This window comes from Stenella coeruleoalba, assembly GCF_951394435.1.
Source record: "Stenella coeruleoalba genome assembly, contig: scaffold_88, whole genome shotgun sequence".
Lineage (NCBI taxonomy): Eukaryota > Metazoa > Chordata > Mammalia > Artiodactyla > Delphinidae > Stenella > Stenella coeruleoalba.
The window spans coordinates 52,488-78,388 of NW_027645889.1; the positions used below are offsets into that span (position 1 = coordinate 52,488).

Genomic DNA, 25,901 nt, shown 5'->3' on the forward strand with positions numbered 1-25,901 from the left:
CAGCGCCTTTAACCTTCTGTTTGGCCCAGTTTGCAATTTCTGCGGAAGATGAACAGGAATAGCGAAAACCAATGAGAGGCTAGCTGGAGGTGTCTGGACGGGCAAATTTAACTCTCATTTCCCACCAGGAAGAGGAATTAACCAAAGGCTCAGCGTGCCGTGCCGGAACCAGATTAGGGCCTGAAGCCATCCTGCGGTGTTGCGGCCAGGTCACAAGAAAGCGAGTTGAAGAAAGGAGCTCAGGGGCACTGTAATTCACAAACCTGCAGAGTTATAAATGACAGCTATCGTCCAAAAATAGACTGAAGTAAGGCTGCCAAGAGGACTTGAAAGCGGGGCAGAATTGCAGGAAACCGATTTCAGGAGGTAGACTGGAATTGCATTGAAAGCATAGGAAAAGAGGCAGAACGTCCACAATGATGCACTTGGCCAAAAAGGGCGTATGCGTTTTTTCCTGAATATATTCAGGAAAAAACGCATACGCCCTTTTTGGCCAACCAAGCAAGCTTGCAAAGGAAATCTGCACTACAATGAAGTCTCACTTCCCCCCGGTCAAAAGGGCCATCTGAAAAAAGTGTAAAATCCAGAAAGGCAGGACAGGTCATGGAGAACTGGGAGCCTTGTTATGCTGATGGGCGGGATGTAAATTGCCAACAACCACTCGGGAGAAGTGTATGGTGTTTCCTGAAACATCTAAAAAACAAAGCAACAGAACCTAGGGCACTTCCACTTATGGTCCTATAGCTTAGGGAAATTAAAATCAAAAAGACACAGCCACCCCAAAGTTTGGAACGGCTCTGTTTACAAGAACCTCGTTTACAGTACAAGTTCAACATCGCAGAAAGTGAAAAATGGATAAAGAAGTTGTGGTATTTACTTACAAAGCAATATCACTCAGCAATGAAATCTGTGTCATCAGGCCCTTAGCAGCACAATGAGTGGATTCAGGTATGATGATTCTAACTGAAGTAAGTCACACAGAAAAAGAAACATCATAAGATATCAGTAATACACGGAATGTAAACTTGGCTACACAGGAACTGAATTACAGAACAGAACAGGGTCTCAAATTTAGAAAACCAACTTATGCTTGCTTAAGGGTAAAGGTGAGTTGGGGTGCTGCATAAAACCAGAGATTGAAATGAGCACAGATAAAGTTCCTTAAGCCAAATATGGAATAGACAAGAGCTACTCCTTGCTCAACGAAATGGACTCAACACCCCATATTAAACGCCTAAGAATGTACCTGACTAGTAAGTATCTTAACACCTATGGATTGCTATGTCTCCGAAAGAGAATCAAGCATGTGTACAGGGGCATAAACGCAGCAGTGATAGGATTGGAGAGGTTCGGTGAGCAAATGAAGACCCTTTGAAGTCATATTGCATGGTACCCATTCCACGGGTTTCAACTACCCAGGTTTAAGGTATTCTTTCTTCAGCTAAAACATGCATATGGAACCTACAGTATGATCAACCATGTGATCGGGAGACGTGTTCAAATATGTCTCAGTTTTCCTCCCCTGGTACTCGGGTGCAACATTCCAGACGCTTTACTAACACTCTCCCCACTTGGAGAGTCAGCGCCTTTAACCTCCTGTTTGGCCCAGTTTGCAATTTCTGCGGAAGATGAACAGGAATTGCGAGAACCAATGAGAGACTAGCTGGAGGTGTCTGGACGGGCAAATTTAACTCTCATTTCCCACCAGGAAGAGGAATTAACCAAAGGCTCAGCGTGCCGTACCGGAACCAGATTAGGGCCTGAAGCCATCCTGCGGTGTTGCGGCCAGCTCAAAAGAAAGCGAGTTGAAGAAAGGAGCTCAGGGGCACTGTAATGCACAAACCTGCAGAGTTATAAATGACAGCTATCGTCCAAAAATATACTGAAGTAAGGCTGCCAAGAGGACTTGAAAGCGGGGCAGAATTGCAGGAAACCGATTTCAGGAGGTAGACTGGAATTGCATTGAAAGCATAGGAAAAGAGGCAGAACGTCCACAATGATGCACTTGGCCAAAAAGGGCGTATGCGTTTTTTCCTGAATATATTCAGGAAAAAACGCATACGCCCTTTTTGGCCAACCAAGCAAGCTTGCAAAGGAAATCTGAACTACAATGAAGTCTCACTATCCCCCGGTCAAAAGGGCCATCTGAAAAAAGTGTAAAATCCAGAAAGGCAGGACAGGCCATGGAGAACTGGGAGCCTTGTTATGCTGATGGGCGGGATGTAAATTGCCAACAACCACTCGGGAGAAGTGTATGGTGTTTCCTGAAACATCTAAAAAACAAAGCAACAGAACCTAGGGCACTTCCACTTATGGTCCTATAGCTTAGGGAAATTAAAATCAAAAAGACACAGCCACCCCAAAATTTGGAACGGCTCTGTTTACAAGAACCTCGTTTACAGTACAAGTTCAACATCGCAGAAAGGGAAAAATGGATAAAGAAGTTGTGGTATTTACTTACAAAGCAATATCACTCAGCAATGAAATCTGTGTCATCAGGCCCTTAGCAGCACAATGAGTGGATTCAGGTATGATGATTCTAACTGAAATAAGTCACACAGAAAAAGAAACATCATAAGATATCAGTAATACACGGAATGGAAACTTGGCTACACAGGAACTGAATTACAGAACAGAACAGGGTCTCAAATTTAGAAAACCAACTTATGCTTGCTTAAGGGTAAAGGTGAGTTGGGGTGCTGCATAAAACCAGAGATTGAAATGAGCACAGATAAAGTTCCTTAAGCCAAATATGGAATAGACAAGAGCTACTCCTTGCTCAACGAAATGGACTCAACACCCCATATTAAACGCCTAAGAATGTACCTGACTAGTAAGTATCTTAAAACCTATGGATTGCTATGTCTCCGAAAGAGAATCAAGCATGTGTACAGGGGCATAAACGCAGCAGTGATAGGATTGGAGAGGTTCGGAGAGCAAATGAAGACCCTTTGAAGTCATATTGCATGGTACCCATTACACGGGTTTCAACTACCCAGGTTTAAGGTATTCTTCCTTCAGCTAAAACATGCATGTGGAACCTAGAGTATGATCAACCATGTGATCGGGAGAAGTGTTCAAATATGTCTCAGTTTTCCTCCCCTGGTACTCGGGTGCAACATTCCAGACGCTTTACTTACACTCTCCCCACTTGGAGAGTCAGTCCCTTTAACCTCCTGTTTGGCCCAGTTTGCAATTTCTGCGGAAGATGAACAGGAATAGCGAGAACCAATGAGAGGCTAGCTGGAGGTGTCTGGACGGGCAAATTTAACTCTCATTTCCCACCAGGAAGAGGAATTAACCAAAGGCTCAGCATGCCGGGCCGGAACCAGATTAGGGCCTGAAGCCATCCTGCGGTGTTGCGGCCAGGTCACAAGAAAGCGAGTTGAAGAAAGGAGCTCAGGGGCACTGTAATTCACAAACCTGCAGAGTTATAAATGACAGCTATCGTCCAAAAATAGACTGAAGTAAGGCTGCCAAGAGGACTTGAAAGCGGGGCAGAATTGCAGGAAACCGATTTCAGGAGGTAGACTGGAATTGCATTGAAAGCATAGGAAAAGAGGCAGAACGTCCACAATGATGCACTTGGCCAAAAAGGGCGTATGTGTTTTTTCCTGAATATATTCAGGAAAAAACGCATACGCCCTTTTTGGCCAACCAAGCAAGCTTGCAAAGGAAATCTGCACTACAATGAAGTCTCACTTCCCCCCGGTGAAAAGGGCCATCTGAAAAAAGTGTAAAATCCAGAAAGGCAGGACAGGCCATGGAGAACTGGGAGCCTTGTTATGCTGATGGGCGGGATGTAAATTGCCAACAGACACTCGGGAGAAGTGTATGGTGTTTCCTGAAACATCTAAAAAACAAAGCAACAGAGCCTAGGGCACTGCCACTTATGGTCCTATAGCTTAGGGAAATTAAAATCAAAAAGACACAGCCACCCCAAAGTTTGGGACGCCTCTGTTTACAAGAACCTCGTTTACAGTACAAGTTCAACATCGCAGAAAGTGAAAAATGGATAAAGAAGTTGTGGTATTTACTTACAAAGCTATATCACTCAGCAATGAAATCTATATCATCAGGCCCTTAGCATCACAATGAGTGGATTCAGGTATGACGATTCTAACTGAAATAAGTCACACAGAAAAAGAAACATCATAAGATATCAGTAATACACGGAATGTAAACTTGGCTACACAGGAACTGAATTACAGAACAGAACAGGGTCTCAAATTTAGAAAACCAACTTATGCTTGCTTAAGGGTAAAGGTGAGTTGGGGTGCTGCATAAAACCAGAGATTGAAATGAGCACAGATAAAGTTCCTTAAGTCAAATATGGAATAGACAAGAGCTACTCCTTGCTCAACAAAATGGACTCAACACCGCATATTAAACGCCTAAGAATGTACCTGACTAGTAAGTATCGTAAAACCTATGGATTGCTATGTCTCCGAAAGAGAATCAAGCATGTGTACAGGGGCATAAACGCAGCAGTGATAGGATTGGAGAGGTTCGGTGAGCAAATGAAGACCCTTTGAAGTCATATTGCATGGTACCCATTACACGGGTCTCAACTCTCCAGGTTTAAGGTATTCTTCCTTCAGCTAAAACATGCATGTGGAACCCAAGTATGATCAACCATGTGAACGGGAGACGTGTTCAAATATGTCTCAGTTTTCCTCCCCTGGTACTCGGGTGCAACATTCCAGACGCTTTACTAACACTCTCCCCACTTGGAGAGTCAGCGCCTTTAACCTCCTGTTTGGCCCAGTTTGCAATTTCTGCGGAAGATGAACAGGAATAGCGAGAACCAATGAGAGGCTAGCTGGAGGTGTCTGGACGGGCAAATTTAACTCTCATTTCCCACCAGGAAGAGGAAATAACCAAAGGCTCAGCGTGCCGTACCGGAACCAGATTAGGACCTGAAGCCATCCTGCGGTGTTGCGGCCAGCTCAAAAGAAAGCGAGTTGAAGAAAGGAGCTCAGGGGCACTGTAATTCACAAACCTGCAGAGTTATAAATGACAGCTATCGTCCAAAAATAGACTGAAGTAAGGCTGCCAAGAGGACTTGAAAGCGGGGCAGAATTGCAGGAATCCGATTTCAGGAGGTAGACTGGAATTGCATTGAAAGCATGGGAAAAGAGGCAGAACGTCCACAATGATGCACTTGGCCAAAAAGGGCGTATGCGTTTTTTCCTGAATATATTCAGGAAAAAACGCATACGCCCTTTTTGGCCAACCAAGCAAGCTTGCAAAGGAAATCTGCACTACAATGAAGTCTCACTTCCCCCCGGTCAAAAGGGCCATCTGAAAAAAGTGTAAAATCCAGAAAGGCAGGACAGGCCATGGAGAACTGGGAGCCTTGTTATGCTGATGGGCGGGATGTAAATTGCCAACAACCACTCGGGAGAAGTGTATGGTGTTTCCTGAAACATCTAAAAAACAAAGCAACAGAACCTAGGGCACTTCCACTTATGGTCCTATAGCTTAGGGAAATTAAAATCAAAAAGACACAGCCACCCCAAAGTTTGGAACGGCTCTGTTTACAAGAACCTCGTTTACAGTACAAGTTCAACATCGCAGAAAGTGAAAAATGGATAAAGAAGTTGTGGTATTTACTTACAAAGCAATATCACTCAGCAATGAAATCTGTGTCATCAGGCCCTTAGCAGCACAATGAGTGGATTCAGGTATGATGATTCTAACTGAAGTAAGTCACACAGAAAAAGAAACATCATAAGATATCAGTAATACACGGAATGTAAACTTGGCTACACAGGAACTGAATTACAGAACAGAACAGGGTCTCAAATTTAGAAAACCAACTTATGCTTGCTTAAGGGGAAAGGTGAGTTTGGGTGCTGCATAAAACCAGAGATTGAAATGAGCACAGATAAAGTTCCTTAAGTCAAATATGGAATAGACAAGAGCTACTCCTTGCTCAACGAAATGGACTCAACACCGCATATTAAACGCCTAAGAATGTACCTGACTAGTAATTATCTTAAAACCTATGGATTGCTATGTCTCCGAAAGAGAATCAAGCATGTGTACAGGGGCATAAACGCAGCAGTGATAGGATTGGAGAGGTTCGGTGAGCAAATGAAGACCCTTTGAAGTCATATTGCATGGTTCCCATTACACGGGTCTTAACTCTCCAGGTTTAAGGTATTCTTCCTTCAGCTAAAACATGCATGTGGAACCCAAGTATAATCAACCATGTGAACGGGAGACGTGTTCAAATATGTCTCAGTTTTCCTCCCCTGGTACTCGGGTGCAACATTCCAGACGCTTTACTAACACTCTCTCCACTTGGAGAGTCAGTCCCTTTAACCTCCTGTTTGGCCCAGTTTGCAATTTCTGCGGAAGATGAACAGGAATAGCGAGAACCAATGAGAGGCTAGCTGGAGGTGTCTGGACGGGCAAATTTAACTCTCATTTCCCACCAGGAAGAGGAATTAACCAAAGGCTCAGCATGCCGGGCCGGAACCAGATTAGGGCCTGAAGCCATCCTGCGGTGTTGCGACCAGGTCACAAGAAAGCGAGTTGAAGAAAGGAGCTCAGGGGCACTGTAATTCACAAACCTGCAGAGTTATAAATGACAGCTATCGTCCAAAAATAGACTGAAGTAAGGCTGCCAAGAGGACTTGAAAGCGGGGCAGAATTGCAGGAAACCGATTTCAGGAGGTAGACTGGAATTGCATTGAAAGCATAGGAAAAGAGGCAGAACGTCCACAATGATGCACTTGGCCAAAAAGGGCGTATGCGTTTTTTCCTGAATATATTCAGGAAAAAACGCATACGCCCTTTTTGGCCAACCAAGCAAGCTTGCAAAGGAAATCTGCACTACAATGAAGTCTCACTTCCCCCCCGGTCAAAAGGGCCATCTGAAAAAAGTGTAAAATCCAGAAAGGCAGGACAGGCCATGGAGAACTGGGAGCCTTGTGATGCTGATGGGCGGGATGTAAATTGAGAACAGACACTCGGGAGAAGTGTATGGTGTTTCCTGAAACATCTAAAAAACAAAGCAACAGAACCTAGGGCACTTCCACTTATGGTCCTATAGCTTAGGGAAATTAAAATCAAAAAGACACAGCCACCCCAAAGTTTGGAACGGCTCTGTTTACAAGAACCTCGTTTACAGTACAAGTTCAACATCGCAGAAAGTGAAAAATGGATAAAGAAGTTGTGGTATTTACTTACAAAGCAATATCACTCAGCAATGAAATCTGTGTCATCAGGCACTTAGAAGCACAATGAGTGGATTCAGGTATGATGATTCTAACTGAAGTAAGTCACACAGAAAAAGAAACATCATAAGATATCAGTAATACACGGAATGTAAACTTGGCTACACAGGAACTGAATTACAGAACAGAACAGGGTCTCAAATTTAGAAAACCAACTTATGCTTGCTTAAGGGTAAAGGTGAGTTGGGGTGCTGCATAAAACCAGAGATTGAAATGAGCACAGATAAAGTTCCTTAAGCCAAATATGGAATAGACAAGAGCTACTCCTTGCTCAACGAAATGGACTCAACACCGCATATTAAACGCCTAAGAATGTACCTGACTTGTAAGTATCTTAAAACCTATGGATTGCTATGTCTCCGAAAGAGAATCAAGCATGTGTACAGGGGCATAAACGCATTAGTGATAGGACTGGAGAGGTTCGGTGAGCAAATGAAGACCCTTTGAAGTCATATTGCATGGTACCCATTCCACGGGTTTCAACTACCCAGTTTTAAGGTATTCTTCCTTCAGCTAAAACATGCATGTGGAACCTAGAGTATGATCAACCATGTGATCGGGAGACGTGTTCAAATATGTCTCAGTTTTCCTCCCCTGGTACTCGGGTGCAACATTCCAGACGCTTTACTAACACTCTCCCCACTTGGAGAGTCAGCGCCTTTAACCTCCTGTTTGGCCCAGTTTGCAATTTCTGCGGAAGATGAACAGGAATAGCGAGAACCAATGAGAGGCTAGCTGGAGGTGTCTGGACGGGCAAATTTAACTCTCATTTCCCACCAGGAAGAGGAAATAACCAAAGGCTCAGCGTGCCGTCCCGGAACCAGATTAGGGCCTGAAGCCATCCTGCGGTGTTGCGGCCAGCTCAAAAGAAAGCGAGTTGAAGAAAGGAGCTCAGGGGCACTGTAATTCACAAACCTGCAGAGTTATAAATGACAGCTATCGTCCAAAAATAGACTGAAGTAAGGCTGCCAAGAGGACTTGAAAGCGGGGCAGAATTGCAGGAAACCGATTTCAGGAGGTAGACTGGAATTGCATTGAAAGCATAGGAAAAGAGGCAGAACGTCCACAATGATGCACTTGGCCAAAAAGGGCGTATGCGTTTTTTCCTGAATATATTCAGGAAAAAACGCATACGCCCTTTTTGGCCAACCAAGCAAGCTTGCAAAGGAAATCTGCACTACAATGAAGTCTCACTTCCCCCCAGCCAAAAGGGCCATCTGAAAAAAGTGTAAAATCCAGAAAGGCAACAGGCCATTGAGAACTGGGAGCCTTGTTATGCTGATGGGCGGGATGTAAATTGCCAACAGACACTTGGGAGAAGTGTATGGTGTTTCCTGAAACATCTAAAAAACAAAGCAACAGAGCCTAGGGCACTTCCACTTATGGTCCTATAGCTTAGGGAAATTAAAATCAAAAAGACACAGCCACCCCAAAGTTTGGAACGGCTCTGTTTACAAGAACCTCGTTTACAGTACAAGTTCAACATCGCAGAAAGTGAAAAATGGATAAAGAAGTTGTGGTATTTACTTACAAAGCAATATCACTCAGCAATGAAATCTGTGTCATCAGGCCCTTAGCAGCACAATGAGTGGATTCAGGTATGATGATTCTAACTGAAGTAAGTCACACAGAAAAAGAAACATCATAAGATATCAGTAATACACGGAATGTAAACTTGACTACACAGGAACTGAATTACAGAACAGAACAGGGTCTCAAATTTAGAAAACCAACTTATGCTTGCTTAAGGGTAAAGGTGAGTTGGGGTGCTGCATAAAACCAGAGATTGAAATGAGCACAGATAAAGTTCCTTAAGTCAAATATGGAATAGACAAGAGCTACTCCTTGCTCAACGAAATGGACTCAACACCGCATATTAAACGCCTAAGAATGTACCTGACTAGTAAGTATCTTAAAACCTATGGATTGCTATGTCTCCGAAAGAGAATCAAGCATGTGTACAGGGGCATAAACGCAGCAGTGATAGGATTGGAGAGGTTCGGTGAGCAAATGAAGACCCTTTGAAGTCATATTGCATGGTACCCATTACACGGGTCTTAACTCTCCAGGTTTAAGGTATTCTTCCTTCAGCTAAAACATGCATGTGGAACCCAAGTATGATCAACCATGTGAACGGGAGACGTGTTCATATATGTCTCAGTTTTCCTCCCCTGGTACTCGGGTGCAACATTCCAGACGCTTTACTAACACTCTCCCCACTTGGAGAGTCAGCGCCTTTAACCTCCTGTTTGGCCCAGTTTGCAATTTCTGCGGAAGATGAACAGGAATAGCGAGAACCAATGAGAGACTAGCTGGAGGTGTCTGGACGGGCAAATTTAACTCTCATTTCCCACCAGGAAGAGGAAATAACCAAAGGCTCAGCGTGCCGTGCCGGAACCAGATTAGGGCCTGAAGCCATCCTGCGGTGTTGCGGCCAGGTCACAAGAAAGCGAGTTGAAGAAAGGAGCTCAGGGGCACTGTAATTCACAAACCTGCAGAGTTATAAATGACAGCTATCGTCCAAAAATAGACTGAAGTAAGGCTGCCAAGAGGACTTGAAAGCGGGGCAGAATTGCAGGAAACCGATTTCAGGAGGTAGACTGGAATTGCATTGAAAGCATAGGAAAAGAGGCAGAACGTCCACAATGATGCACTTGGCCAAGAAGGGCGTATGCGTTTTTTCCTGAATATATTCAGGAAAAAACGCATACGCCCTTTTTGGCCAACCAAGCAAGCTTGCAAAGGAAATCTGCACTACAATGAAGTCTCACTTCCCCCCGGTCAAAAGGGCCATCTGAAAAAAGTGTAAAATCCAGAAAGGCAGGACAGGCCATGGAGAACTGGGAGCCTTGTTATGCTGATGGGCGGGATGTAAATTGCCAACAGACACTCTGGAGAAGTGTATGGTGTTTCCTGAAACATCTAAAAAACAAAGCAACAGAGCCTAGGGCACTGCCACTTATGGTCCTATAGCTTAGGGAAATTAAAATCAAAAAGACACAGCCACCCCAAAGTTTGGAACGGCTCTGTTTACAAGAACCTCGTTTACAGTACAAGTTCAACATCGCAGAAAGTGAAAAATGGATAAAGAAGTTGTGGTATTTACTTACAAAGCAATATCACTCAGCAATGAAATCTATGTCATCAGGCCCTTAGCATCACAATGAGTGGATTCAGGTATGATGATTCTAACTGAAATAAGTCACACAGAAAAAGAAACATCATGAGATATCAGTAATACACAGAATGTAAACTTGGCTACACAGGAACTGAATTACAGAACAGAACAGGGTCTCAAATTTAGAAAACCAACTTATGCTTGCTTAAGGGTAAAGGTGAGTTGGGGTGCTGCATAAAACCAGAGATTGAAATGAGCACAGATAAAGTTCCTTAAGTCAAATATGGAATAGACAAGAGCTACTCCTTGCTCAACGAAATGGACTCAACACCGCATATTAAACGCCTAAGAATGTACCTGACTAGTAAGTATCTTAAAACCTATGGATTGCTATGTCTCCGAAAGAGAATCAAGCATGTGTACAGGGGCATAAACGCAGCAGTGATAGGATTGGAGAGGTTCGGTGAGCAAATGAAGACCCTTTGAAGTCATATTGCATGGTACCCATTACACGGGTCTTAACTCTCCAGGTTTAAGGTATTCTTCCTTCAGCTAAAACATGCATGTGGAACCCAAGTATGATCAACCATGTGAACGGGAGACGTGTTCAAATATGTCTCAGTTTTCCTCCCCTGGTACTCGGGTGCAACATTCCAGACGCTTTACTAACACTCTCCCCACTTGGAGAGTCAGCGCCTTTAACCTCCTGTTTGGCCCAGTTTGCAATTTCTGCGGAAGATGAACAGGAATAGCGAGAACCAATGAGAGACTAGCTGGAGGTGTCTGGACGGGCAAATTTAACTCTCATTTCCCACCAGGAAGAGGAAATAACCAAAGGCTCAGCGTGCCGTGCCGGAACCAGATTAGGGCCTGAAGCCATCCTGCGGTGTTGCGGCCAGGTCACAAGAAAGCGAGTTGAAGAAAGGAGCTCAGGGGCACTGTAATTCACAAACCTGCAGAGTTATAAATGACAGCTATCGTCCAAAAATAGACTGAAGTAAGGCTGCCAAGAGGACTTGAAAGCGGGGCAGAATTGCAGGAAACCGATTTCAGGAGGTAGACTGGAATTGCATTGAAAGCATAGGAAAAGAGGCAGAACGTCCACAATGATGCACTTGGCCAAAAAGGGCGTATGCATTTTTTCCTGAATATATTCAGGAAAAAACGCATACGCCCTTTTTGGCCAACAAGCAAGCTTGCAAAGGAAATCTGCACTACAATGAAGTCTCACTTCCCCCCAGCCAAAAGGGCCATCTGAAAAAAGTGTAAAATCCAGAAAGGCAACAGGCCATTGAGAACTGGGAGCCTTGTTATGCTGATGGGCGGGATGTAAATTGCCAACAGACACTTGGGAGAAGTGTATGGTGTTTCCTGAAACATCTAAAAAACAAAGCAACAGAGCCTAGGGCACTTCCACTTATGGTCCTATAGCTTAGGGAAATTAAAATCAAAAAGACACAGCCACCCCAAAGTTTGGAACGGCTCTGTTTACAAGAACCTCGTTTACAGTACAAGTTCAACATCGCAGAAAGTGAAAAATGGATAAAGAAGTTGTGGTATTTACTTACAAAGCAATATCACTCAGCAATGAAATCTGTGTCATCAGGCCCTTAGCAGCACAATGAGTGGATTCAGGTATGATGATTCTAACTGAAGTAAGTCACACAGAAAAAGAAACATCATAAGATATCAGTAATACACGGAATGTAAACTTGACTACACAGGAACTGAATTACAGAACAGAACAGGGTCTCAAATTTAGAAAACCAACTTATGCTTGCTTAAGGGTAAAGGTGAGTTGGGGTGCTGCATAAAACCAGAGATTGAAATGAGCACAGATAAAGTTCCTTAAGTCAAATATGGAATAGACAAGAGCTACTCCTTGCTCAACGAAATGGACTCAACACCGCATATTAAACGCCTAAGAATGTACCTGACTAGTAAGTATCTTAAAACCTATGGATTGCTATGTCTCCGAAAGAGAATCAAGCATGTGTACAGGGGCATAAACGCAGCAGTGATAGGATTGGAGAGGTTCGGTGAGCAAATGAAGACCCTTTGAAGTCATATTGCATGGTACCCATTACACGGGTCTTAACTCTCCAGGTTTAAGGTATTCTTCCTTCAGCTAAAACATGCATGTGGAACCCAAGTATGATCAACCATGTGAACGGGAGACGTGTTCATATATGTCTCAGTTTTCCTCCCCTGGTACTCGGGTGCAACATTCCAGACGCTTTACTAACACTCTCCCCACTTGGAGAGTCAGCGCCTTTAACCTCCTGTTTGGCCCAGTTTGCAATTTCTGCGGAAGATGAACAGGAATAGCGAGAACCAATGAGAGACTAGCTGGAGGTGTCTGGACGGGCAAATTTAACTCTCATTTCCCACCAGGAAGAGGAAATAACCAAAGGCTCAGCGTGCCGTGCCGGAACCAGATTAGGGCCTGAAGCCATCCTGCGGTGTTGCGGCCAGGTCACAAGAAAGCGAGTTGAAGAAAGGAGCTCAGGGGCACTGTAATTCACAAACCTGCAGAGTTATAAATGACAGCTATCGTCCAAAAATAGACTGAAGTAAGGCTGCCAAGAGGACTTGAAAGCGGGGCAGAATTGCAGGAAACCGATTTCAGGAGGTAGACTGGAATTGCATTGAAAGCATAGGAAAAGAGGCAGAACGTCCACAATGATGCACTTGGCCAAGAAGGGCGTATGCGTTTTTTCCTGAATATATTCAGGAAAAAACGCATACGCCCTTTTTGGCCAACCAAGCAAGCTTGCAAAGGAAATCTGCACTACAATGAAGTCTCACTTCCCCCCGGTCAAAAGGGCCATCTGAAAAAAGTGTAAAATCCAGAAAGGCAGGACAGGCCATGGAGAACTGGGAGCCTTGTTATGCTGATGGGCGGGATGTAAATTGCCAACAGACACTCGGGAGAAGTGTATGGTGTTTCCTGAAACATCTAAAAAACAAAGCAACAGAGCCTAGGGCACTGCCACTTATGGTCCTATAGCTTAGGGAAATTAAAATCAAAAAGACACAGCCACCCCAAAGTTTGGAACGGCTCTGTTTACAAGAACCTCGTTTACAGTACAAGTTCAACATCGCAGAAAGTGAAAAATGGATAAAGAAGTTGTGGTATTTACTTACAAAGCAATATCACTCAGCAATGAAATCTATGTCATCAGGCCCTTAGCATCACAATGAGTGGATTCAGGTATGATGATTCTAACTGAAATAAGTCACACAGAAAAAGAAACATCATGAGATATCAGTAATACACAGAATGTAAACTTGGCTACACAGGAACTGAATTACAGAACAGAACAGGGTCTCAAATTTAGAAAACCAACTTATGCTTGCTTAAGGGTAAAGGTGAGTTGGGGTGCTGCATAAAACCAGAGATTGAAATGAGCACAGATAAAGTTCCTTAAGTCAAATATGGAATAGACAAGAGCTACTCCTTGCTCAACGAAATGGACTCAACACCGCATATTAAACGCCTAAGAATGTACCTGACTAGTAAGTATCTTAAAACCTATGGATTGCTATGTCTCCGAAAGAGAATCAAGCATGTGTACAGGGGCATAAACGCAGCAGTGATAGGATTGGAGAGGTTCGGTGAGCAAATGAAAACCCTTTGAAGTCATATTGCATGGTACCCATTACACGGGTCTTAACTCTCCAGGTTTAAGGTATTCTTCCTTCAGCTAAAACATGCATGTGGAACCCAAGTATGATCAACCATGTGAATGGGAGACGTGTTCAAATATGTCTCAGTTTTCCTCCCCTGGTACTCGGGTGCAACATTCCAGACGCTTTACTAACACTCTCCCCACTTGGAGAGTCAGCGCCTTTAACCTCCTGTTTTGCCCAGTTTGCAATTTCTGCGGAAGATGAACAGGAATAGCGAGAACCAATGAGAGACTAGCTGGAGGTGTCTGGACGGGCAAATTTAACTCTCATTTCCCACCAGGAAGAGGAAATAACCAAAGGCTCAGCGTGCCGTGCCGGAACCAGATTAGGGCCTGAAGCCATCCTGCGGTGTTGCGGCCAGGTCACAAGAAAGCGAGTTGAAGAAAGGAGCTCAGGGACACTGTAATTCACAAACCTGCAGAGTTATAAATGACAGCTATCGTCCAAAAATAGACTGAAGTAAGGCTGCCAAGAGGACTTGAAAGCGGGGCAGAATTGCAGGAAACCGATTTCAGGAGGTAGACTGGAATTGCATTGAAAGCATAGGAAAAGAGGCAGAACGTCCACAATGATGCACTTGGCCAAAAAGGGCGTATGCGTTTTTTCCTGAATATATTCAGGAAAAAACGCATACGCCCTTTTTGGCCAACAAGCAAGCTTGCAAAGGAAATCTGCACTACAATGAAGTCTCACTTCCCCCCAGCCAAAAGGGCCATCTGAAAAAAGTGTAAAATCCAGAAAGGCAACAGGCCATTGAGAACTGGGAGCCTTGTTATGCTGATGGGCGGGATGTAAATTGCCAACAGACACTTGGGAGAAGTGTATGGTGTTTCCTGAAACATCTAAAAAACAAAGCAACAGAGCCTAGGGCACTTCCACTTATGGTCCTATAGCTTAGGGAAATTAAAATCAAAAAGACACAGCCACCCCAAAGTTTGGAACGGCTCTGTTTACAAGAACCTCGTTTACAGTACAAGTTCAACATCGCAGAAAGTGAAAAATGGATAAAGAAGTTGTGGTATTTACTTACAAAGCAATATCACTCAGCAATGAAATCTGTGTCATCAGGCCCTTAGCAGCACAATGAGTGGATTCAGGTATGATGATTCTAACTGAAGTAAGTCACACAGAAAAAGAAACATCATAAGATATCAGTAATACACGGAATGTAAACTTGACTACACAGGAACTGAATTACAGAACAGAACAGGGTCTCAAATTTAGAAAACCAACTTATGCTTGCTTAAGGGTAAAGGTGAGTTGGGGTGCTGCATAAAACCAGAGATTGAAATGAGCACAGATAAAGTTCCTTAAGTCAAATATGGAATAGACAAGAGCTACTCCTTGCTCAACGAAATGGACTCAACACCGCATATTAAACACCTAAGAATGTACCTGACTAGTAAGTATCTTAAAACCTATGGATTGCTATGTCTCCGAAAGAGAATCAAGCATGTGTACAGGGGCATAAACGCAGCAGTGATAGGATTGGAGAGGTTCGGTGAGCAAATGAAGACCCTTTGAAGTCATATTGCATGGTACCCATTACACGGGTCTTAACTCTCCAGGTTTAAGGTATTCTTCCTTCAGCTAAAACATGCATGTGGAACCCAAGTATGATCAACCATGTGAACGGGAGACGTGTTCATATATGTCTCAGTTTTCCTCCCCTGGTACTCGGGTGCAACATTCCAGACGCTTTACTAACACTCTCCCCACTTGGAGAGTCAGCGCCTTTAACCTCCTGTTTGGCCCAGTTTGCAATTTCTGCGGAAGATGAACAGGAATAGCGAGAACCAATGAGAGACTAGCTGGAGGTGTCTGGACGGGCAAATTTAACTCTCATTTCCCACCAGGAAGAGGAAATAACCAAAGGCTCAGCGTGCCGTGCCGGAACCAGATTAGGGCCTGAAGCCATCCTGCGGTGTTGCGGCCAGGTCACAAGAAAGCGAGTTGAAGAAAGGAGCTCAGGGGCACTGTAATTCACAAACCTGCAGAGTTATAAATGACAGCTATCGTCCAAAAATAGACTGAAGTAAGGCTGCCAAGAGGACTTGAAAGCGGGGCAGAATTGCAGGAAACCGATTTCAGGAGGTAGACTGGAATTGCATTGAAAGCATAGGAAAAGAGGCAGAACGTCCACAATGATGCACTTGGCCAAGAAGGGCGTATGCGTTTTTTCCTGAATATATTCAGGAAAAAACGCATACGCCCTTTTTGGCCAACCAAGCAAGCTTGCAAAGGAAATCTGCACTACAATGAAGTCTCACTTCCCCCCGGTCAAAAGGGCCATCTGAAAAAAGTGTAAAATCCAGAAAGGCAGGACAGGCCATGGAGAACTGGGAGCCTTGTTATGCTGATGGGCGGGATGTAAATTGCCAACAGACACTCGGGAGAAGTGTATGGTGTTTCCTGAAACATCTAAAAAACAAAGCAACAGAGCCTAGGGCACTGCCACTTATGGTCCTATAGCTTAGGGAAATTAAAATCAAAAAGACACAGCCACCCCAAAGTTTGGAACGGCTCTGTTTACAAGAACCTCGTTTACAGTACAAGTTCAACATCGCAGAAAGTGAAAAATGGATAAAGAAGTTGTGGTATTTACTTACAAAGCAATATCACTCAGCAATGAAATCTATGTCATCAGGCCCTTAGCATCACAATGAGTGGATTCAGGTATGATGATTCTAACTGAAATAAGTCACACAGAAAAAGAAACATCATGAGATATCAGTAATACACAGAATGTAAACTTGGCTACACAGGAACTGAATTACAGAACAGAACAGGGTCTCAAATTTAGAAAACCAACTTATGCTTGCTTAAGGGTAAAGGTGAGTTGGGGTGCTGCATAAAACCAGAGATTGAAATGAGCACAGATAAAGTTCCTTAAGTCAAATATGGAATAGACAAGAGCTACTCCTTGCTCAACGAAATGGACTCAACACCGCATATTAAACGCCTAAGAATGTACCTGACTAGTAAGTATCTTAAAACCTATGGATTGCTATGTCTCCGAAAGAGAATCAAGCATGTGTACAGGGGCATAAACGCAGCAGTGATAGGATTGGAGAGGTTCGGTGAGCAAATGAAAACCCTTTGAAGTCATATTGCATGGTACCCATTACACGGGTCTTAACTCTCCAGGTTTAAGGTATTCTTCCTTCAGCTAAAACATGCATGTGGAACCCAAGTATGATCAACCATGTGAATGGGAGACGTGTTCAAATATGTCTCAGTTTTCCTCCCCTGGTACTCGGGTGCAACATTCCAGACGCTTTACTAACACTCTCCCCACTTGGAGAGTCAGCGCCTTTAACCTCCTGTTTTGCCCAGTTTGCAATTTCTGCGGAAGATGAACAGGAATAGCGAGAACCAATGAGAGACTAGCTGGAGGTGTCTGGACGGGCAAATTTAACTCTCATTTCCCACCAGGAAGAGGAAATAACCAAAGGCTCAGCGTGCCGTGCCGGAACCAGATTAGGGCCTGAAGCCATCCTGCGGTGTTGCGGCCAGGTCACAAGAAAGCGAGTTGAAGAAAGGAGCTCAGGGGCACTGTAATTCACAAACCTGCAGAGTTATAAATGACAGCTATCGTCCAAAAATAGACTGAAGTAAGGCTGACAAGAGGACTTGAAAGCGGGGCAGAATTGCAGGAAACCGATTTCAGGAGGTAGACTGGAATTGCATTGAAAGCATAGGAAAAGAGGCAGAACGTCCACAATGATGCACTTGGCCAAAAAGGGCGTATGCATTTTTTCCTGAATATATTCAGGAAAAAACGCATACGCCCTTTTTGGCCAACAAGCAAGCTTGCAAAGGAAATCTGCACTACAATGAAGTCTCACTTCTCCCCGGTCAAAAGGGCCATCTGAAAAAAGTGTAAAATCCAGAAAGGCAGGAGAGGCCATGGAGAACTGGGAGCCTTGTTATGCTGATGGGCGGGATGTAAATTGCCAACAACCACTCGGGAGAAGTGTATGGTGTTTCCTGAAACATCTAAAAATCAAAGCAACAGAACCTAGGGCACTTCCACTTATGGTCCTATAGCTTAGGGAAATTAAAATCAAAAAGACACAGCCACCCCAAAGTTTGGAACGGCTCTGTTTACAAGAACCTCGTTTACAGTACAAGTTCAACATCGCAGAAAGTGAAAAATGGATAAAGAAGTTGTGGTATTTACTTACAAAGCAATATCACTCAGCAATGAAATCTGTGTCATCAGGCCCTTAGCAGCACAATGAGTGGATTCAGGTATGATGATTCTAACTGAAGTAAGTCACACAGAAAAAGAAACATCATAAGATATCAGTAATACACGGAATGTAAACTTGGCTACACAGGAACTGAATTACAGAACAGAACAGGGTCTCAAATTTAGAAAACCAACTTATGCTTGCTTAAGGGTAAAGGTGAGTTGGGGTGCTGCATAAAACCAGAGATTGAAATGAGCACAGATAAAGTTCCTTAAGTCAAATATGGAATAGACAAGAGCTACTCCTTGCTCAACGAAATGGACTCAACACCGCATATTAAACGCCTAAGAATGTACCTGACTAGTAGGTATCTTAAAACCTATGGATTGCTATGTCTCCGAAAGAGAATCAAGCATGTGTACAGGGGCATAAACACAGCAGTGATAGGATTGGAGAGGTTCGGTGAGCAAATGAAGACTCTTTGAAGTCATATTGCATGGTACCCATTTCACGGGTCTTAACTCTCCAGGTTTAAGGTATTCTTCCTTCAGCTAAAACATGCATGTGGAACCCAAGTATGATCAATCATGTGAACGGGAGACGTGTTCAAATATGTCTCAGTTTTCCTCCCCTGGTACTCGAGTGCAACATTCCAGACGCTTTACTAACACTCTCCCCACTTGGAGAGTCAGCGACTTTAACCTCCTCTTTGGCCCAGTTTGCAATTTCTGCGGAAGATGAACAGGAATAGCGAGAACCAATGAGAGACTAGCTGGAGGTGTCTGGACGGGCAAATTTAACTCTCATTTCCCACCAGGAAGAGGAAATAACCAAAGGCGCAGCGTGCCGTGCCGGAACCAGATTAGGGCCTGAAGCCATCCTGCGGTGTTGCGGCCAGGTCAAAAGAAAGCGAGTTGAAGAAAGGAGCTCAGGGGCACTGTAATTCACAAACCTGCAGAGTTATAAATGACAGCTATCTTCCAAAAATAGACTGAAGTAAGGCTGCCAAGAGGACTTGAAAGCGGGGCAGAATTGCAGGAAACCGATTTCAGGAGGTAGACTGGAATTGCATTGAAAGCATAGGAAAAGAGGCAGAACGTCCACAATGATGCACTTGGCCAAAAAGGGCGTATGCGTTTTTTCCTGAATATATTCAGGAAAAAACGCATACGCCCTTTTTGGTCAACCAAGCAAGCTTGCAAAGGAAATCTGCACTACAATGAAGTCTCACTTCCCCCCGGTCAAAAGGGCCATCTGAAAAAAGTGTAAAATCCAGAAAGGCAGGACAGGCCATGGAGAACTGGGAGCCTTGTTATGCTGATGGGCGGGATGTAAATTGCCAACAACCACTCGGGAGAAGTGTATGGTGTTTCCTGAAACATCTAAAAAACAAAGCAACAGAGCCTAGGGCACTGCCACTTATGGTCCTATAGCTTAGGGAAATTAAAATCAAAAAGACACAGCCACCCCAAAGTTTGGAACGGCTCTGTTTACAAGAACCTCGTTTACAGTACAAGTTCAACATCGCAGAAAGTGAAAAATGGATAAAGAACTTGTGGTACTTACGTACAATGCAGTATCACTCAGCAATGAAATCTATGTCATCAGGCCCGTAGCAGCATAATGAGTAGATTCAGGTACGATGATTCTAACTGAAATAAGTCACACAGAAAAAGAAACATCATAAGATATCACTAATACACGGAATGTAAACTTGGCTACACAGGAACTGAATTACAGAACAGAACAGGGTCTCAAATTTAGAAAACCAACTTATGCTTGCTTAAGGGTAAAGGTGAGTTGGGGTGCTGCATAAAACCAGAGATTGAAATGAGCACAGATAAAGTTCCTTAAGTCAAATATGGAATAGACAAGAGCTACTCCTTGCTCAACAAAATGGACTCAACACCGCATATTAAACGCCTAAGAATGTACCTGACTAGTAAGTATCTTAAAACCTATGGATTGCTATGTCTCCGAAAGAGAATCAAGCATGTGTACAGGGGCATAACCGCAGCAGTGATAGGATTGGAGAGGTTCGGTGAGCAAATGAAGACCCTTTGAAGTCATATTGCATGCTACCCATTACACGGGTCTTAACTCTCCAGGTTTAAGGTATTCTTCCTTCAGCTAAAACATGCATGTGGAACCCAAGTATGATCAACCATGTGAAAGGGAGACGTGTTCAAATATGTCTCAGTTTTCCTCCCCTGGCACTCGGGTGCAACATTCCAGACGCTTTACTAACACTCTCCCCACTTGGAGTGTCAGTCCCTTTAACCTCCTGTTTGGCCCAGTTTGCAATTTCTGCGGAAGGTGAACAGGAATAGCGAGAACCAATGAGAGGCTAACTGGAGGTGTCTGGACGGGCAAATTTAACTCTCATTTCCCACCAGGAAGAGGAATTAACCAAAGGCTCAGCATGCCGTACCGGAACCAGATTAGGTCCTGAAGCCATCCTGCGGTGTTGCGGCCAGCTCAAAAGAAAGCGAGTTGAAGAAAGGAGCTCAGGGGCACTGTAATTCACAAACCTGCAGAGTTATAAATGACAGCTATCGTCCAAAAATAGACTGAAGTAAGGCTGCCAAGAGGACTTGAAAGCGGGGCAGAATTGCAGGAAACCGATTTCAGGAGGTAGACTGGAATTGCATTGAAAGCATAGGAAAAGAGGCAGAACGTCCACAATGATGCACTTGGCCAAAAAGGGCGTATGCGTTTTTTCCTGAATATATTCAGGAAAAAACGCATACGCCCTTTTTGGCCAACCAAGCAAGCTTGCAAAGGAAATCTGCACTACAATGAAGTCTCACTTCCCCCCGGTCAAAAGGGCCATCTGAAAAAAGTGTAAAATCCAGAAAGGCAGGACAGGCCATGGAGAACTGGGAGCCTTGTTATGCTGATGGGCGGGATGTAAATTGCCAACAGACACTCGGGAGAAGCGTATGGTGTTTCCTGAAACATCTAAAAAACAAAGCAACAGAGCCTAGGGCACTGCCACTTATGGTCCTATAGCTTAGGGAAATTAAAATCAAAAAGACACAGCCACCCCAAAGTTTGGGACGCCTCTGTTTACAAGAACCTCGTTTACAGTACACGTTCAACATCGCAGAAAGTGAAAAATGGATAAAGAAGTTGTGGTATTTACTTACAAAGCAATATCACTCAGCAATGAAATCTATGTCATCAGGCCCTTAGCAGCACAATGAGTGGATTCAGGTATGATGATTCTAACTGAAATAAGTCACACAGAAAAAGAAACATCATAAGATATCAGTAATACACGGAATGTAAACTTGGCTACACAGGAACTGAATTACAGAACAGAACAGGGTCTCAAATTTAGAAAACCAACTTATGCTTGCTTAAGGGGAAAGGTGAGTTGGGGTGCTGCATAAAACCAGAGATTGAAATGAGCACAGATAAAGTTCCTTAAGTCAAATATGGAATAGACAAGAGCTACTCCTTGCTCAACGAAATGGACTCAACACCGCATATTAAACGCCTAAGAATGTACCTGACTAGTAAGTATCGTAAAACCTATGGATTGCTATGTCTCCAAAAGAGAATCAAGCATGTGTACAGGGGCATAAACGCAGCAGTGATAGGATTGGAGAGGTTCGGTGAGCAAATGAAGACCCTTTGAAGTCATATTGCATGGTACCCATTACACGGGTCTCAACTCTCCAGGTTTAAGGTATTCTTCCTTCAGCTAAAACATGCATGTGGAACCCAAGTATGATCAACCATGTGAACGGGAGACGTGTTCAAATATGTCTCAGTTATCCTCCCCTGGTACTCGGGTGCAACATTCCAGACGCTTTACTAACACTCTCCCCACTTGGAGAGTCAGCGCCTTTAACCTCCTGTTTGGCCCAGTTTGCAATTTCTGCGGAAGATGAACAGGAATAGCGAGAACCAATGAGAGGCTAGCTGGAGGTGTCTGGACGGGCAAATTTAACTCTCATTTCCCACCAGGAAGAGGAAATAACCAAAGGCTCAGCGTGCCGTACCGGTACCAGATTAGGGCCTGAAGCCATCCTGCGGTGTTGCGGCCAGCTCAAAAGAAAGCGAGTTGAAGAAAGGAGCTCAGGGGCACTGTAATTCACAAACCTGCAGAGTTATAAATGACAGCTATCGTCCAAAAATAGACTGAAGTAAGGCTGCCAAGAGGACTTGAAAGCGGGGCAGAATTGCAGGAAACCGATTTCAGGAGGTAGACTGGAATTGCATTGAAAGCATAGGAAAAGAGGCAGAACGTCCACAATGATGCACTTGGCCAAAAAGGGCGTATGCGTTTTTTCCTGAATATATTCAGGAAAAAACGCATACGCCCTTTTTGGCCAACCAAGCAAGCTTGCAAAGGAAATCTGCACTACAATGAAGTCTCACTTCCCCCCGGTCAAAAGGGCCATCTGAAAAAAGTGTAAAATCCAGAAAGGCAGGACAGGCCATGGAGAACTGGGAGCCTTGTTATGCTGATGGGCGGGATGTAAATTGCCAACAACCACTCGGGAGAAGTGTATGGTGTTTCCTGAAACATCTAAAAAACAAAGCAACAGAACCTAGGACACTTCCACTTATGGTCCTATAGCTTAGGGAAATTAAAATCAAAAAGACACAGCCACCCCAAAGTTTGGAACGGCTCTGTTTACAAGAACCTCGTTTACAGTACAAGTTCAACATCGCAGAAAGTGAAAAATGGATAAAGAAGTTGTGGTATTTACTTACAAAGCAATATCACTCAGCAATGAAATCTGTGTCATCAGGCCCTTAGCAGCACAATGAGTGGATTCAGGTATGATGATTCTAACTGAAGTAAGTCACACAGAAAAAGAAACATCATAAGATATCAGTAATACACGGAATGTAAACTTGGCTACACAGGAACTGAATTACAGAACAGAACAGGGTCTCAAATTTAGAAAACCAACTTATGCTTGCTTAAGGGGAAAGGTGAGTTGGGGTGCTGCATAAAACCAGAGATTGAAATGAGCACAGATAAAGTTCCTTAAGTCAAATATGGAATAGACAAGAGCTACTCCTTGCTCAACGAAATGGACTCAACACCGCATATTAAACGCCTAAGAATGTACCTGACTAGTAAGTATCTTAAAACCTATGGATTGCTATGTCTCCGAAAGAGAATCAAGCATGTGTACAGGGGCATAAACGCAGCAGTGATAGGATTGGAGAGGTTCGGTGAGCAAATGAAGACCCTTTGAAGTCATATTGCATGGTACCCATTCCACGGGTTTCAACTACCCAGGTTTAAGGTATTCTTCCTTCAGCTAAAACATGCATGTGGAACCTAGAGTATGATCAACCATGTGATCGGGAGACGTGTTCAAATATGTCTCAGTTTTCCTCCCCTGGTACTCGGGTGCAACATTCCAGACGCTTTACTAACACTCTCCCCACTTGGAGGGTGAGTCCCTTTAACATCCTGTTTGGCCCAGTTTGCAATTTCTGCGGAAGATGAACAGGAATAGCGAGAACCAATGAGAGGCTAGCTGGAGGTGTCTGGACGGGCAAATTTAACTCTCATTTCCCACCAGGAAGAGGAATTAACCAAAGGCTCAGCAGGCCGGGCCGGAACCAGATTAGGGCCTGAAGCCATCCTGCGGTGTTGCGGCCAGGTCACAAGAAAGCGAGTTGAAGAAAGGAGCTCAGGAGCACTGTAATTCACAAACCTGCAGAGTTATAAATAACAGCTATCGTCCAAAAATAGACTGAAGTAAGGCTGCCAAGAGGACTTGAAAGCGGGGCAGAATTGCAGGAAACCGATTTCAGGAGGTAGACTGGAATTGCATTGAAAGCATAGGAAAAGAGGCAGAACGTCCACAATGATGCACTTGGCCAAGAAGGGCGTATGCGTTTTTTCCTGAATATATTCAGGAAAAAACGCATACGCCCTTTTTGGCCAACCAAGCAAGCTTGCAAAGGAAATCTGCACTACAATGAAGTCTCACTTCCCCCCAGTCAAAAGGGCCATCTGAAAAAAGTGTAAAGTCCAGAAAGGCAGGACAGGCCATGGAGAACTGGGAGCCTTGTTATGCTGATGGGCGGGATGTAAATTGCCAACAGACACTCGGGAGAAGTGTATGGTGTTTCCTGAAACATCTAAAAAACAAAGCAACAGAACCTAGGGCACTTCCACTTATGGTCCTATAGCTTAGGGAAATTAAAATCAAAAAGACACAGCCACCCCAAAGTTTGGGACGCCTCTGTTTACAAGAACCTCGTTTACAGTACAAGTTCAACATCGCAGAAAATGAAAAATGGATAAAGAAGTTGTGGTATTTACTTACAAAGCAATATCACTCAGCAATGAAATCTGTGTCATCAGGCCCTTAGCAGCACAATGAGTGGATTCAGGTATGATGATTCTAACTGAAATAAGTCACACAGAAAAAGAAACATCATAAGATATCAGTAATACACGGAATGTAAACTTGACTACACAGGAACTGAATTACAGAACAGAACAGGGTCTCAAATTTAGAAAACCAACTTATTCTTGCTTAAGGGTAAAGGTGAGTTGGGGTGCTGCATAAAACCAGAGATTGAAATGAGCACAGATAAATTTCCTTAAGCCAAATATGGAATAGACAAGAGCTACTCCTTGCTCAACGAAATGGACTCAACACCCCATATTAAACGCCTAAGAATGTACCTGACTAGTAAGTATCTTAAAACCTATGGATTGCTATGTCTCCGAAAGAGAATCAAGCATGTGTACAGGGGCATAAACGCAGCAGTGATAGGATTGGAGAGGTTCGGTGAGCAAATGAAAACCCGTTGAAGTCATATTGCATGGTAACCATTACACGGGTCTTAACTCTCCAGGTTTAAGGTATTCTTCCTTCAGCTAAAACATGCATGTGGAAACCAAGTATGATCAACCATGTGAACGGGAGACGTGTTCAAATATGTCTCAGTTTTCCTCCCCTGGCACTCGGGTGCAACATTCCAGACGCTTTACTAACACTCTCCCCACTTGGAGTGTCAGTCCCTTTAACCTCCTGTTTGGCCCAGTTTGCAATTTCTGCGGAAGGTGAACAGGAATAGCGAGAACCAATGAGAGGCTAACTGGAGGTGTCTGGACGGGCAAATTTAACTCTCATTTCCCACCAGGAAGAGTAATTAACCAAAGGCTCAGCATGCCGTACCGGAACCAGATTAGGGCCTGAAGCCATCCTGCGGTCTTGCGGCCAGGTCACAAGAAAGCGAGTTGAAGAAAGGAGCTCAGGGGCACTGTAATTCACAAACCTGCAGAGTTATAAATGACAGCTATCGTCCAAAAATAGACTGAAGTAAGGCTGCCAAGAGGACTTGAAAGCGGGGCAGAATTGCAGGAAACCGATTTCAGGAGGTAGACTGGAATTGCATTGAAAGCATAGGAAAAGAGGCAGAACGTCCACAATGATGCACTTGGCCAAAAAGGGCGTATGCGTTTTTTCCTGAATATATTCAGGAAAAAACGCATACGCCCTTTTTGGCCAACCAAGCAAGCTTGCAAAGGAAATCTGCACTACAATGAAGTCTCACTTCCCCCCGGTCAAAAGGGCCATCTGAAAAAAGTGTAAAATCCAGAAAGGCAGGACAGGCCATGGAGAACTGGGAGCCTTGTTATGCTGATGGGCGGGA

The 25,901-nt window shown here is 43.9% G+C and overlaps 1 long non-coding RNA gene across 3 annotated transcripts in view; it reads right to left on the reverse strand.

Moving 5' to 3' along the window:
• LOC307181487 overlaps window positions 1–25,901 on the reverse strand; it is a 501,935-nt gene that overhangs the window by 41,680 nt on the left and 434,354 nt on the right. The window contains exon 3 of one of the 3 annotated variants that reach the window (XR_013826883.1): window positions 19,844–19,906. The exons of the other annotated variants lie outside the window; for them this stretch is intronic. This is a non-coding gene — a long non-coding RNA (uncharacterized lncRNA). Of the gene's footprint in view, window positions 1–19,843; window positions 19,907–25,901 lie in introns of those variants that run through there. 3 annotated transcript variants of the gene reach the window in all.